This window comes from Haliotis rubra, unplaced genomic scaffold, assembly GCF_003918875.1.
Source record: "Haliotis rubra isolate DU_JTF1 unplaced genomic scaffold, ASM391887v1 Scf908, whole genome shotgun sequence".
In the NCBI taxonomy this organism is placed as follows: Eukaryota; Metazoa; Mollusca; class Gastropoda; order Lepetellida; family Haliotidae; genus Haliotis; species Haliotis rubra.
Genome location: NW_025767644.1, coordinates 199,251 through 214,176, shown reverse-complemented (window position 1 = coordinate 214,176; position 14,926 = coordinate 199,251). Strand labels below are relative to the sequence as shown.

The 14,926-nt window shown below is 41.6% G+C and overlaps 1 protein-coding gene across 2 annotated transcripts in view; it reads right to left on the bottom strand.

The window, feature by feature from the left end:
- Positions 1 to 14,926, bottom strand: part of LOC124264081 — an 84,879-nt gene that overhangs the window by 60,973 nt on the left and 8,980 nt on the right. The gene's annotated exons all lie outside the window — the stretch shown is intronic.

The following is a 14,926-nucleotide window of genomic DNA, read 5'->3' as shown; positions in this document are numbered from 1 at the left end:
AACTGGGGGAAAATGTCTCCTCAGGACCCCATTGCTGGTTGCAAGAGGTGGCCAAATTGGCCAACCGTCAAAATAAGGCTTGAGTAGATTTCCAGCAACCCATGCTTGTAAGAGTCAACTGACGGGATCGTGTGGACAGGCTGTGTTAGAAACAAACAAACGACCCACACGTGTATTCATGAGACTCGTCCATTCACGCATATTTTCAGTGCCATCCCACTCTTTATCCATTTTAACATTTGTGTTTGTTTATTGCTTAACGCCGTAGCCAGCAATATTCCAGCTATATGACAGTGGTCTGTAAAAAATCGAGTCTGGACCAGACAGTCCAGCGATCAACAGCATGACGATGAATTGGGAAACAATGGCAACCAAGTCAGCGAGCCTAACCACCCGATCCCGTTAGTCGCCTCTTACGACGAGCACGGGTTCCTGAAGACCTATTCTAACCCGCATCTTCACGAGAGCATGCCTTCACGGAAACAACATTAATATTCATGCGACTGGTTAGGTATTCACATCAACCACTGGTTTGACAAATACGAGGTGCCTATCTGCCCAAGTCTAAATTAATTCCTTTCTTGCCTTGTTTCTTTTATTCTTTTCAGACTTAACTATCTAACAACCCCTGTGATTTACGTGGAACGTTGCTGGCGTTTAACAAACAAGAAGAAAGGTCTGGAACGAGATACTGATTTGAGGGGGGCTTGTGGAAATCATTGGATACACACAACTTTGAATTCGTAATTGATCGCAGGTCACGTGATGTCTGGAATTTTATAACTTTTTCACTTTCAAAACAAAGCCATGGAATAATATCGTTAGATTCATATGTTCTGAATGAATCTCTGTCAACAACCTAAAACAAAATATTCATGCGCTGCCGTAAAACGATCCAGAAAAACGGGAATGTATTCATGGAACATTACAAAATGAAATTCAATTCCCAATCCTATTACTATATTCAATTTTGTATGGCGAATGTTTTATTTCATTGCATTCTTTGAAATTAATTAACGAGAATAAAAGTTACTACACCACTGGCCATTTGTTAGAGTGATTATCAGAGTGTTACCAAATACAAGACTAGTGAAGTATGGGGTTTCGGGTTTTCAGCAAAATGCTTGTCGCAATAGGCGACTAACGGGATCGGTGGTTAAGCTCGCTGATTTGGTTGCTGCATGTCATCGATCATTTCCGTAGATCGATGCTCATGATGTCAGTCACTGGACTGTCTGATCCGTGTTTGATCATTTGTTTACAGGCCGAAGTCATATAGCTGGATAACTGCCGAGTGTGGCATTAAAACAGCAAACAAACTAAATACGACATACTCTCATCTGAAACTGTTTTCACCAATGTGCGAAATAGTTTCCAAAGTTTGCTAGCCAGTCGGTCTAGCTATGCCGGAAAGTTACAAGCCTACAAAATAATTCACTAGCCCGAAATTTGAATGTAGAAACTGATGATGAAGCAAAAAGATTACAAGAATAAGATATTGTTGGCATGACACGGGTTTCATCATTGAGCTGTTAATATGAAGAACATCTTTGTCAGGCCATAATCTTGCATGATTTAAAAGTGTATTATAACTCAACAAGCCGGAGAAAGTGATATAATTACAAAATTACGCTATGAACATTCACTAGCCAGTCTGGTAATTGACTGTGGAAATTTAGTGGCCCAACTTGATTTTTACTAGCCACGGGCCAGCGGGCCAGTGGTTATTACGCACACTGGTTCTCACAGTGGTGAGCTGTACATCATCTTCTGTTATGTATTTGGACACAGTGTCTCTGTAACTGGCATCACATAGTCCTACTTAGCGTGATTGTATCATGATTATTGAACACTCTCATTCTCATAAACGCTTGCTGTTCAACGAGAACGTCATCACGAACAGAGTAGGATGATAAGCTCGTCTCCAGCAAACACAAACAATGTATTATCAGACTGCACAGTATCGATTAGATAGCAGCAGGGGGTCTCATTAATGGATGGCTTGCTTTGGTCACTGCTTGTCTCACCGCGGACATGGCAGAACATGGAACGATTTGGGCATTGTGTGAAACAGTTCATTATGTCCTTGCGGGCACATTACCTTTGCAAAACTTATATTTTCTCCTGTAGCACTTTCGGGTAAGAATAAGCCTCCTATAATTCATAGAAGACTCTCAATCAATCAAATTTCTATCATTATAGTTTAATGTATTTAATGCACGCCGCTCTTAATTATAATTTTGTTTATCATATTACATCCACGTGACAAAATAATATGTTCTGGTGTCATTGTACCTTAGGTCATATGGCCTGCAGTATTAAATAAACGAGTCTGAGTCTGAGACTGACGATCGTTTGCTAAGCTTCTGTGATGTGTGTCGTGAACTGATAGTTTGTCATCATATCTCGACGACGTGGAAGATCGTGAGGGAGGGTGTAAATCCTGCTAGGGTCCATGCAGGTAGCAAAAGTATTAGAAATCCCCATGGTCCCTAGTATGGTGATGTACCTTCAGTTGCTGGCGATACTCAGCCAGTTTAAATATTGTATCCTAATTTGAAATCCAAGTTTGGAGATAGATGCTAGTTTTAATTCTTGATACCGTGATATTCTAGCTGGTTTTACTGTCCTTTGACGACAGCCATTTAAAAATTGTGCATTTATCATGAATTTATAATATTTAGTCACGATATGGCTGAAATACTGTCGCTGTGATTATAAACGTTAACTCACTCTCGCCTACCTTATTGAGCCGTATTTTACACACAAAAACAACAACAATTTTTTAACGATACAATAAAGGAAGGTGTATGATGGGAGGGGCGGTTTGAACAAAACTATTGGCTGACATGACGTAGATTATCCCCTGGATATCAAAGATAATCCCGTGTTTAACCTTAGTAGAAATCAGTTCAGGAAATATATAATAGGGAGAAGTCATGTGCGGATGTTACACAAAAGCATCGTTTGATCTCAATACCTTGCCGTGTAATGACCATAAACTAGATCAGAGGAACCGACCCCAGTAGGCAGACACGAGCACAACTAATTGCATGTGATTGATGTGTTCAGTGTTTCAGTGCATCACGAATCGCCTTGAACAAGGATCCATTACTAATAGGCCAAGATGGAAATTGTCCTGATCATGACGTAAAACCACGACATCTTCCACAGATATGATTATCTCGTTGATGAAATTATATTATCGTCAAATAGATTCCTCTGCGAGACACAATACACACAAAAATGTAATAATATAACTGGTATACCGATCTTCAAAGGATGTTTTGGTAAGGAGTTTTTGGAGTGATTGATTTCATCAGTTATATCACAGCCTCCAAGCCAAATGTCTGAAGAAAGCCCGAAGATTGTAGACGCTCATCACAAACAATTGATCTTAGATAAGCTACTGACAAACCTTGGATGATAATACTGAGGCGATTCTATTATTCAAACCCAGCATCAGGCGGAAATGGCAGGTATCTATGCTCATAGAATTGTGGTGCGTAGTTTGAGTTCTACTGTTCCTGAAGGATGTTTGGGAATTGTTATCAGTTCATTGAGGACACTGTCTGCCGGTTTTCAGTTATAAATGTCACGCGTGTAGAAAGTCATTTTAACGACCTCATAAATGTGCAGTGTCGTGATCGTCAAAAGCGTCCATAACACACGCATAGTTGGGTTTAATGCTCGGGGTTACGTAAAGGATTCGTCGTTGGGATCCTGGTTGGATCTTCAGGTAGCAGCTATACAACGTTATGGAATTCTCGATTGTTTCGTTGACATTTGCGGTAACGTGTTTCTTGAAGACACGGTCATATGTTATTTGGTCTGAAGAACCTTTCCTGGACAACAGTGACGTATTTTGGGTGCCCTTTACAGATGTGATACAATTCATCAGCAAGTCTTTCTTGCACTGTGATTGTATAGTTCTATAGCATAATGAAACACGATGCTGTTGCCCCACATATTGGGTGGTTTCAAACCCAGTCAGAAAGTAAGGTTGTTGCTCTATGAATTCATCTATTCTTCACGACGATGTTAATAATAATAATAATAATAATATATCACATGTTTGAATACACAATACAAAATCTTCACAGGGTGTTGGACAAACCTTGTGTCATGTTACTAATCTTCCAATGATATAATTTACAGAGAGCAGAAGGGAGCAAGAAAGGGATGTTGGGGGTGCAAGGATCAACTTCTTGTACCGAAAATGATTTTGGAAGAGGCTGAAACATATCACCGCAACCTCTCCATGTGCTGGATTGATTACAAAAAAGCATATGACTCTGTCCCTTATGAATGGATTATGAAGTATCTGCGTTGTATTGACCTCCCGGAGCAACTACTTGATTTACTCAAGTCTTTAAGGAGTTGCTGGTCGACTCAACTTGAGATGTACTAGCAAGGGCAGGTGCAGACTTCAGAATCTATTCCAATCAGAAGGGAAATTTTCCAGGGGGACTCCTTCAGTCCTTTGCTTTTTTGTTTGTCTCTAAATCCTTTGGGCTTTCTGCTCATCCCGGACCTCCCAGCACAGATCCCCAACACCACTTACTCATCTCCTTTACATGGATGACATCGAGCTCCTTGCCAAAGGAGATACCAATTTGAAAGAACAGGTTCTCCTTGTCGAGTCCTTTTCTAATGATATTGGCATGACATTTGGGCTCGGCAAATGTAATACTCTTCATTTGAAACGTGGCAAGGTAGTTAATGATGGATCAGTCAGGTTACAAGGGGGAGGAGTTATTGAGCATCTTGTGGAAGATCAGGCCTACACCTATCTTGGAATGCAAGTTCGAGACAAGCTCCAGAACGCCCAAATTCAAGACAAACTTCGGGCCGAGTACAAATCTCATGCAGTGTGTGGAACAGTATAGCAATCCCACCAACTCCTTCGCCTGGATGAAGTCGGCTGGTCTCAAATGTGAAACTGAGGGCTTCCTTTTTGCTGCTCAGGACCAGTCACTTCCCACTCGTAATCGCCAAAATGTGATTCTTAAGGAAAATATCGATATGAAATGTCGACTGTGTAATGAAATTACAGAGACTGTCCAACACCTTGTCAGCGGATGCCCTTCATTGGCACAAACAGCATACCTTAAGAGAAATGATGGCATGGCTCGTTGCTTTTACTACCGTCTTCGCCATGCCTGTGGCTTTGACTCCGAGGTCCATCCATGGTACGACCCTGAACATGTCCAGGGCGTCCTGGAAAATGATTTTTTCAAACTTCTGTGGAACAGGCCCATATACAGCCTCAGAAGAATTCCTGCCAACAAACCTGATCTTGTCCTTTTTGATAAAGCCAATGAATTTATTTATATCATTGAATTTTCTATCCCTTTTGACAGCAATGTAATTGACAAGATTCAGGAAAAGCATGATAAATATGCGGACCTCGCCTTTGAAATGTCTCGCATGCATCCCAAGTACACTGTCGCCAGGCTCCCCATTGTTCTCGATGCCCTTGGTTTGGTACCCCCTGAACTCTTGACGCAGATCAGGAGAGTGCCCGGGTACTCCACCGGGAGCACAGCCCTTCTGACACTCTGGGTAATGCAGAAGGCTGCAGTGTTGGAGAGCCTTCATATTCTCCGGAAAGTTCTTGGTGGGCTCGACGAGGCAGTGTTTCCTGGGAGAAGTCCCAATCGCTGTCTGGGCTGTAGAGGGGGCAAGGGCCCTGAGCTGATGATGAGCCTTACCAGCCTGACTGCAAGGATCACCCGAACCCCCTCTGCTGCATACTATCTTTAATCTGTAAAACATAATAATGATAATACGTTCGACAAGTTCTTGACCAACCAAAACAACTTTTTTTTTCATTTCATTTACCTATTCTGACAATACTAAATAGATTATCAGAATAAATTATGAAACATATAGAATATGATCTCTTTAACAGTCAGACGACTTGAAAAGTCATGTTGATGCTGTAGCTATGTGGAAAGGCCCTTCTCTTAGTACAAACTTCACTTGACATTTTAATTGATGTTTTCAGGAACATTCATCACCTGCTATTATTACGACAGTGACAGTTATGACGAAATATTTCTTGCCGCCAAGCTTCCAAGACATTGCGTTTTGGATTGTTTTGTATGTAATTCAAAATACATTTAATATGTAATGTGTACATTCAAGCGTTGTCTTTCCATTTTCAGCCGTGTTCGATCGGGACGTTCTTCTGATCAGTAGTTAAGATAAAGTAACCTCCACATAAACGTCAGTTCTAATTATATACTCTCCCAAAAAAGAAACGCATATAGGAATTTAAAGTTAAAGATTCAGAGAGACAAAACCAACATTACTTCAAGCATGACACAACATTACATCAATTCAGTTGCTGGACAATGCCTGTTTCCTAGTGTTCTGTTCACATTGAGCAACTTCACCGCAGCTGTTTGTATGCTAGTAACGAGCCTCATTCACAGACTCACAGACCAGCCGAGATATACCAGGAAACGAGTGCATTATCATCAAAGGATAAGGCAGGAAGGCTATATCTAGGTACCATTAATCCCACATGGCTGTTTTTGAAACACTAGGAGATTTGTTACAGGCATCAAATGAAGAAGATCTCATTGATTTCTGAAAATCACTGGATTTTGATCCAGCGGAAATCACAGAGTAACAATAAACTGTAATCCAATACTGTTTAGAAACCTTTAGGCAAAATTGTTTGTTTCCATGTAATTACGACATGTATCCTCGTGGGTAACTGGGGGAAAATGTCTCCTCAGGACCCCATTGCTGGTTGCAAGAGGTGGCCAAATTGGCCAACCGTCAAAATAAGGCTTGAGTAGATTTCCAGCAACCCATGCTTGTAAGAGTCAACTGACGGGATCGTGTGGACAGGCTGTGTTAGAAACAAACAAACGACCCACACGTGTATTCATGAGACTCGTCCATTCACGCATATTTTCAGTGCCATCCCACTCTTTATCCATTTTAACATTTGTGTTTGTTTATTGCTTAACGCCGTAGCCAGCAATATTCCAGCTATATGACAGTGGTCTGTAAAAATCGAGTCTGGACCAGACAGTCCAGCGATCAACAGCATGACGATGAATTGGGAAACAATGGCAACCAAGTCAGCGAGCCTAACCACCCGATCCCGTTAGTCGCCTCTTACGACGAGCACGGGTTCCTGAAGACCTATTCTAACCCGCATCTTCACGAGAGCATGCCTTCACGGAAACAACATTAATATTCATGCGACTGGTTAGGTATTCACATCAACCACTGGTTTGACAAATACGAGGTGCCTATCTGCCCAAGTCTAAATTAATTCCTTTCTTGCCTTGTTTCTTTATTCTTTCAGACTTAACTATCTAACAACCCCTGTGATTTACGTGGAACGTTGCTGGCGTTTAACAAACAAGAAGAAAGGTCTGGAACGAGATACTGATTTGAGGGGGGCTTGTGGAAATCATTGGATACACACAACTTTGAATTCGTAATTGATCGCAGGTCACGTGATGTCTGGAATTTTATAACTTTTTCACTTTCAAAACAAAGCCATGGAATAATATCGTTAGATTCATATGTTCTGAATGAATCTCTGTCAACAACCTAAAACAAAATATTCATGCGCTGCCGTAAAACGATCCAGAAAAACGGGAATGTATTCATGGAACATTACAAAATGAAATTCAATTCCCAATCCTATTACTATATTCAATTTTGTATGGCGAATGTTTTATTTCATTGCATTCTTTGAAATTAATTAACGAGAATAAAAGTTACTACACCACTGGCCATTTGTTAGAGTGATTATCAGAGTGTTACCAAATACAAGACTAGTGAAGTATGGGGTTTCGGGTTTTCAGCAAAATGCTTGTCGCAATAGGCGACTAACGGGATCGGTGGTTAAGCTCGCTGATTTGGTTGCTGCATGTCATCGATCATTTCCGTAGATCGATGCTCATGATGTCAGTCACTGGACTGTCTGATCCGTGTTTGATCATTTGTTTACAGGCCGAAGTCATATAGCTGGATAACTGCCGAGTGTGGCATTAAAACAGCAAACAAACTAAATACGACATACTCTCATCTGAAACTGTTTTCACCAATGTGCGAAATAGTTTCCAAAGTTTGCTAGCCAGTCGGTCTAGCTATGCCGGAAAGTTACAAGCCTACAAAATAATTCACTAGCCCGAAATTTGAATGTAGAAACTGATGATGAAGCAAAAGATTACAAGAATAAGATATTGTTGGCATGACACGGGTTTCATCATTGAGCTGTTAATATGAAGAACATCTTTGTCAGGCCATAATCTTGCATGATTTAAAAGTGTATTATAACTCAACATGCCGGAGAAAGTGATATAATTACAAAATTACGCTATGAACATTCACTAGCCAGTCTGGTAATTGACTGTGGAAATTTAGTGGCCCAACTTGATTTTTACTAGCCACGGGCCAGCGGGCCAGTGGTTATTACGCACACTGGTTCTCACAGTGGTGAGCTGTACATCATCTTCTGTTATGTATTTGGACACAGTGTCTCTGTAACTGGCATCACATAGTCCTACTTAGCGTGATTGTATCATGATTATTGAACACTCTCATTCTCATAAACGCTTGCTGTTCAACGAGAACGTCATCACGAACAGAGTAGGATGATAAGCTCGTCTCCAGCAAACACAAACAATGTATTATCAGACTGCACAGTATCGATTAGATAGCAGCAGGGGGTCTCATTAATGGATGGCTTGCTTTGGTCACTGCTTGTCTCACCGCGGACATGGCAGAACATGGAACGATTTGGGCATTGTGTGAAACAGTTCATTATGTCCTTGCGGGCACATTACCTTTGCAAAACTTATATTTTCTCCTGTAGCACTTTCGGGTAAGAATAAGCCTCCTATAATTCATAGAAGACTCTCAATCAATCAAATTTCTATCATTATAGTTTAATGTATTTAATGCACGCCGCTCTTAATTATAATTTTTGTTTATCATATTACATCCACGTGACAAAATAATATGTTCTGGTGTCATTGTACCTTAGGTCATATGGCCTGCAGTATTAAATAAACGAGTCTGAGTCTGAGACTGACGATCGTTTGCTAAGCTTCTGTGATGTGTGTCGTGAACTGATAGTTTGTCATCATATCTCGACGACGTGGAAGATCGTGAGGGAGGGTGTAAATCCTGCTAGGGTCCATGCAGGTAGCAAAAGTATTAGAAATCCCCATGGTCCCTAGTATGGTGATGTACCTTCAGTTGCTGGCGATACTCAGCCAGTTTAAATATTGTATCCTAATTTGAAATCCAAGTTTGGAGATAGATGCTAGTTTTAATTCTTGATACCGTGATATTCTAGCTGGTTTTACTGTCCTTTGACGACAGCCATTTAAAAATTGTGCATTTATCATGAATTTATAATATTTAGTCACGATATGGCTGAAATACTGTCGCTGTGATTATAAACGTTAACTCACTCTCGCCTACCTTATTGAGCCGTATTTTACACACAAAACAACAACAATTTTTAACGATACAATAAAGGAAGGTGTATGATGGGAGGGGCGGTTTGAACAAAACTATTGGCTGACATGACGTAGATTATCCCTGGATATCAAAGATAATCCCGTGTTTAACCTTAGTAGAAATCAGTTCAGGAAATATATAATAGGGAGAAGTCATGTGCGGATGTTACACAAAAGCATCGTTTGATCTCAATACCTTGCCGTGTAATGACCATAAACTAGATCAGAGGAACCGACCCCAGTAGGCAGACACGAGCACAACTAATTGCATGTGATTGATGTGTTCAGTGTTTCAGTGCATCACGAATCGCCTTGAACAAGGATCCATTACTAATAGGCCAAGATGGAAATTGTCCTGATCATGACGTAAAACCACGACATCTTCCACAGATATGATTATCTCGTTGATGAAATTATATTATCGTCAAATAGATTCTCTGCGAGACACAATACACACAAAATGTAATAATATAACTGGTATACCGATCTTCAAAGGATGTTTTGGTAAGGAGTTTTTGGAGTGATTGATTTCATCAGTTATATCACAGCCTCCAAGCCAAATGTCTGAAGAAAGCCCGAAGATTGTAGACGCTCATCACAAACAATTGATCTTAGATAAGCTACTGACAAACCTTGGATGATAATACTGAGGCGATTCTATTATTCAAACCCAGCATCAGGCGGAAATGGCAGGTATCTATGCTCATAGAATTGTGGTGCGTAGTTTGAGTTCTACTGTTCCTGAAGGATGTTTGGGAATTGTTATCAGTTCATTGAGGACACTGTCTGCCGGTTTTCAGTTATAAATGTCACGCGTGTAGAAAGTCATTTTAACGACCTCATAAATGTGCAGTGTCGTGATCGTCAAAAGCGTCCATAACACACGCATAGTTGGGTTTAATGCTCGGGGTTACGTAAAGGATTCGTCGTTGGGATCCTGGTTGGATCTTCAGGTAGCAGCTATACAACGTTATGGAATTCTCGATTGTTTCGTTGACATTTGCGGTAACGTGTTTCTTGAAGACACGGTCATATGTTATTTGGTCTGAAGAACCTTTCCTGGACAACAGTGACGTATTTTGGGTGCCCTTTACAGATGTGATACAATTCATCAGCAAGTCTTTCTTGCACTGTGATTGTATAGTTCTATAGCATAATGAAACACGATGCTGTTGCCCCACATATTGGGTGGTTTCAAACCCAGTCAGAAAGTAAGGTTGTTGCTCTATGAATTCATCTATTCTTCACGACGATGTTAATAATAATAATAATAATAATATATCACATGTTTGAATACACAATACAAAATCTTCACAGGGTGTTGGACAAACCTTGTGTCATGTTACTAATCTTCCAATGATATAATTTACAGAGAGCAGAAGGGAGCAAGAAAGGGATGTTGGGGGTGCAAGGATCAACTTCTTGTACCGAAAATGATTTTGGAAGAGGCTGAAACATATCACCGCAACCTCTCCATGTGCTGGATTGATTACAAAAAAGCATATGACTCTGTCCCTTATGAATGGATTATGAAGTATCTGCGTTGTATTGACCTCCCGGAGCAACTACTTGATTTACTCAAGTCTTTAAGGAGTTGCTGGTCGACTCAACTTGAGATGTACTAGCAAGGGCAGGTGCAGACTTCAGAATCTATTCCAATCAGAAGGGAAATTTTCCAGGGGGACTCCTTCAGTCCTTTGCTTTTTTGTTTGTCTCTAAATCCTTTGGGCTTTCTGCTCATCCCGGACCTCCCAGCACAGATCCCCAACACCACTTACTCATCTCCTTTACATGGATGACATCGAGCTCCTTGCCAAAGGAGATACCAATTTGAAAGAACAGGTTCTCCTTGTCGAGTCCTTTTCTAATGATATTGGCATGACATTTGGGCTCGGCAAATGTAATACTCTTCATTTGAAACGTGGCAAGGTAGTTAATGATGGATCAGTCAGGTTACAAGGGGGAGGAGTTATTGAGCATCTTGTGGAAGATCAGGCCTACACCTATCTTGGAATGCAAGTTCGAGACAAGCTCCAGAACGCCCAAATTCAAGACAAACTTCGGGCCGAGTACAAATCTCATGCAGTGTGTGGAACAGTATAGCAATCCCACCAACTCCTTCGCCTGGATGAAGTCGGCTGGTCTCAAATGTGAAACTGAGGGCTTCCTTTTTGCTGCTCAGGACCAGTCACTTCCCACTCGTAATCGCCAAAATGTGATTCTTAAGGAAAATATCGATATGAAATGTCGACTGTGTAATGAAATTACAGAGACTGTCCAACACCTTGTCAGCGGATGCCCTTCATTGGCACAAACAGCATACCTTAAGAGAAATGATGGCATGGCTCGTTGCTTTACTACCGTCTTCGCCATGCCTGTGGCTTTGACTCCGAGGTCCATCCATGGTACGACCCTGAACATGTCCAGGGCGTCCTGAAAAATGATTTTTTCAAACTTCTGTGGAACAGGCCCATATACAGCCTCAGAAGAATTCCTGCCAACAAACCTGATCTTGTCCTTTTGATAAAGCCAATGAATTTATTTATATCATTGAATTTTCTATCCCTTTGACAGCAATGTAATTGACAAGATTCAGGAAAAGCATGATAAATATGCGGACCTCGCCTTTGAAATGTCTCGCATGCATCCCAAGTACACTGTCGCCAGGCTCCCCATTGTTCTCGATGCCCTTGGTTTGGTACCCCCTGAACTCTTGACGCAGATCAGGAGAGTGCCCGGGTACTCCACCGGGAGCACAGCCCTTCTGACACTCTGGGTAATGCAGAAGGCTGCAGTGTTGGAGAGCCTTCATATTCTCCGGAAAGTTCTTGGTGGGCTCGACGAGGCAGTGTTTCCTGGGAGAAGTCCCAATCGCTGTCTGGGCTGTAGAGGGGGCAAGGGCCCTGAGCTGATGATGAGCCTTACCAGCCTGACTGCAAGGATCACCCGAACCCCCTCTGCTGCATACTATCTTTAATCTGTAAAACATAATAATGATAATACGTTCGACAAGTTCTTGACCAACCAAAACAACTTTTTTTTTCATTTCATTTACCTATTCTGACAATACTAAATAGATTATCAGAATAAATTATGAAACATATAGAATATGATCTCTTTAACAGTCAGACGACTTGAAAAGTCATGTTGATGCTGTAGCTATGTGGAAAGGCCCTTCTCTTAGTACAAACTTCACTTGACATTTTAATTGATGTTTTCAGGAACATTCATCACCTGCTATTATTACGACAGTGACAGTTATGACGAAATATTTCTTGCCGCCAAGCTTCCAAGACATTGCGTTTTGGATTGTTTTGTATGTAATTCAAAATACATTTAATATGTAATGTGTACATTCAAGCGTTGTCTTTCCATTTTCAGCCGTGTTCGATCGGGACGTTCTTCTGATCAGTAGTTAAGATAAAGTAACCTCCACATAAACGTCAGTTCTAATTATATACTCTCCCAAAAAGAAACGCATATAGGAATTTCAACTGTATTTATATCTTTATTTTGAAACATCTTGTAGGCTTTAAGAGTCAATGAAATATAGCGAAATTGCACACTGGGAATGCAGACTTATCCGTCTTTGGCACCAACTCGAGAAAAGTCAGTTTGAGTGTCACATGGAGACGTGTGGTGGCGCTGAAGTCAATACCTCGTTAGACCACCGTGGGCATCCAGAACTGCACGGCATCGCCTCGGCATCGAACGAATAAGTCTCAGAATGTCGTGTTGCCAAATCGCAGCCCACTCTGCCTGTAGTGCCTGTGCGAGTTGCTGAAGTGTCTGGGGCTGAGGGTTACGGCGTCGCACCCGTCTGTCTAGGGCACCCACAGATGTTCGATCGGGTTTAAGTCCGGTGATCTTGAGGGCCAGGGGAGCACATTGATGTTGTGGTTCTGGAGGAAGTCTCTAGTGTGACAAGCTGTATGGGGCCTGGCATTGTCCTGTTGAAACAACTCCCTCTGGCGATCAATGATTGGAAGGAGGTGTGGGCGTAGGATTTCGTCACAGTACCGTTGAGCTGTCAGGTTGCCCTGAATCATCACCAAATCACTTCTCCTACGGCGGGTGATCGCTCCCCACATCATAACACTGTCCCGGCCGAATCTGTCCACCTCGGGAACGCAAGCGTCGGCGAAACGTTCACGTCGACGTCTGTACACCCGCAGTCTTCCATCGCGTCGTTCCAATAGAAATCGTGATTCATCACTGAACCAGATTCTACGCCAATTCGGTAGGTTCCAGGCCTGAACGTTGGTGCACCATTGAACTCGATGTCGACGATGTTGTTGTCGAAGCACAGGGCCAGAATAAATTCTTCTGGCACGGAAACCAGCCTCTCTCAACCTGTTCCTGACGGTCTGTGCAGGAAGCCTCCTCAATCCGGGTGTTTGTCGAGCGGTATTAGTCGCCGTAGCTGTTCGATGACGCAATTGATGTACCCGGATGTAGCGATCCTGCGCCTCAGTGGTCGCTCGAGGTCGCCCACTACGAGGGGCATCTGCTACCGCATTCTGCCGGCGATATCTCTCCCAGAGCCGTGAAATGGTGCTTTGGTGAACATTCATGCGTCGGGCAACTGCACGTTGAGACTGGCCAGCTTCAAGCAAACCAATGGCGATATGACGGTTGACTTCACTTAGACGTGGCATTTTGCGTTCGTCAACAATATTCCAAAAACAGTGAATAATCGACAGACAGCGATCAACCTTTTATACCCATCATTGAGACTATCTGATCCCCAACTTTCACGTGCATTGCATGTGAATTGTGTAGCATGTGACACTACACGCCGAAATTGAAAATCATGCTGTTAAATACGGGTATTTTACGGATGGTGCGTTTTGTTGTGATGTTTCAAAACATAAACACCATAGGACTCATAAACAGAGCAAAACCTTTTGTAAAATGAATCACGTTTTAATTCATTGCTACATTAAATTGCTACTTTCATGATGCGTTTCTTTTTTTGGAGAGTATATCATTTGAAGCTAAATGTACGTACGCAAATATATTACGTTTTTATAATAAACATATTATTCATATTTAGAGTATTATCAGTAAAGAATCACCAATAGTTGAAAACTGTCTCTTTAACTCCACAACATATGAAACGGGTGCCATGTCGTCAAAGGTTGCCTGCAATTCGATTGGCTCAGTTGGACAAATCTGAAACCTATTAAGTTTTCGTTCTGCTCAATGATTGTTTCTGGGTTTGTCAGCACGAGTTCGAGGATTTCACTGAAATGGTAACTCACTCACTCACCACTTGAACATAAAGGATAAGTAGCTTATTGCACAATTGCATCCAGGTTCTAATATGAATATCACTAATAGACAGTCAGTTTGCAGCTGTCATTAATATATTATGTTTGGACTTTACGTCTAAATTGCAAGCATTATTAAAGGTATTTCAT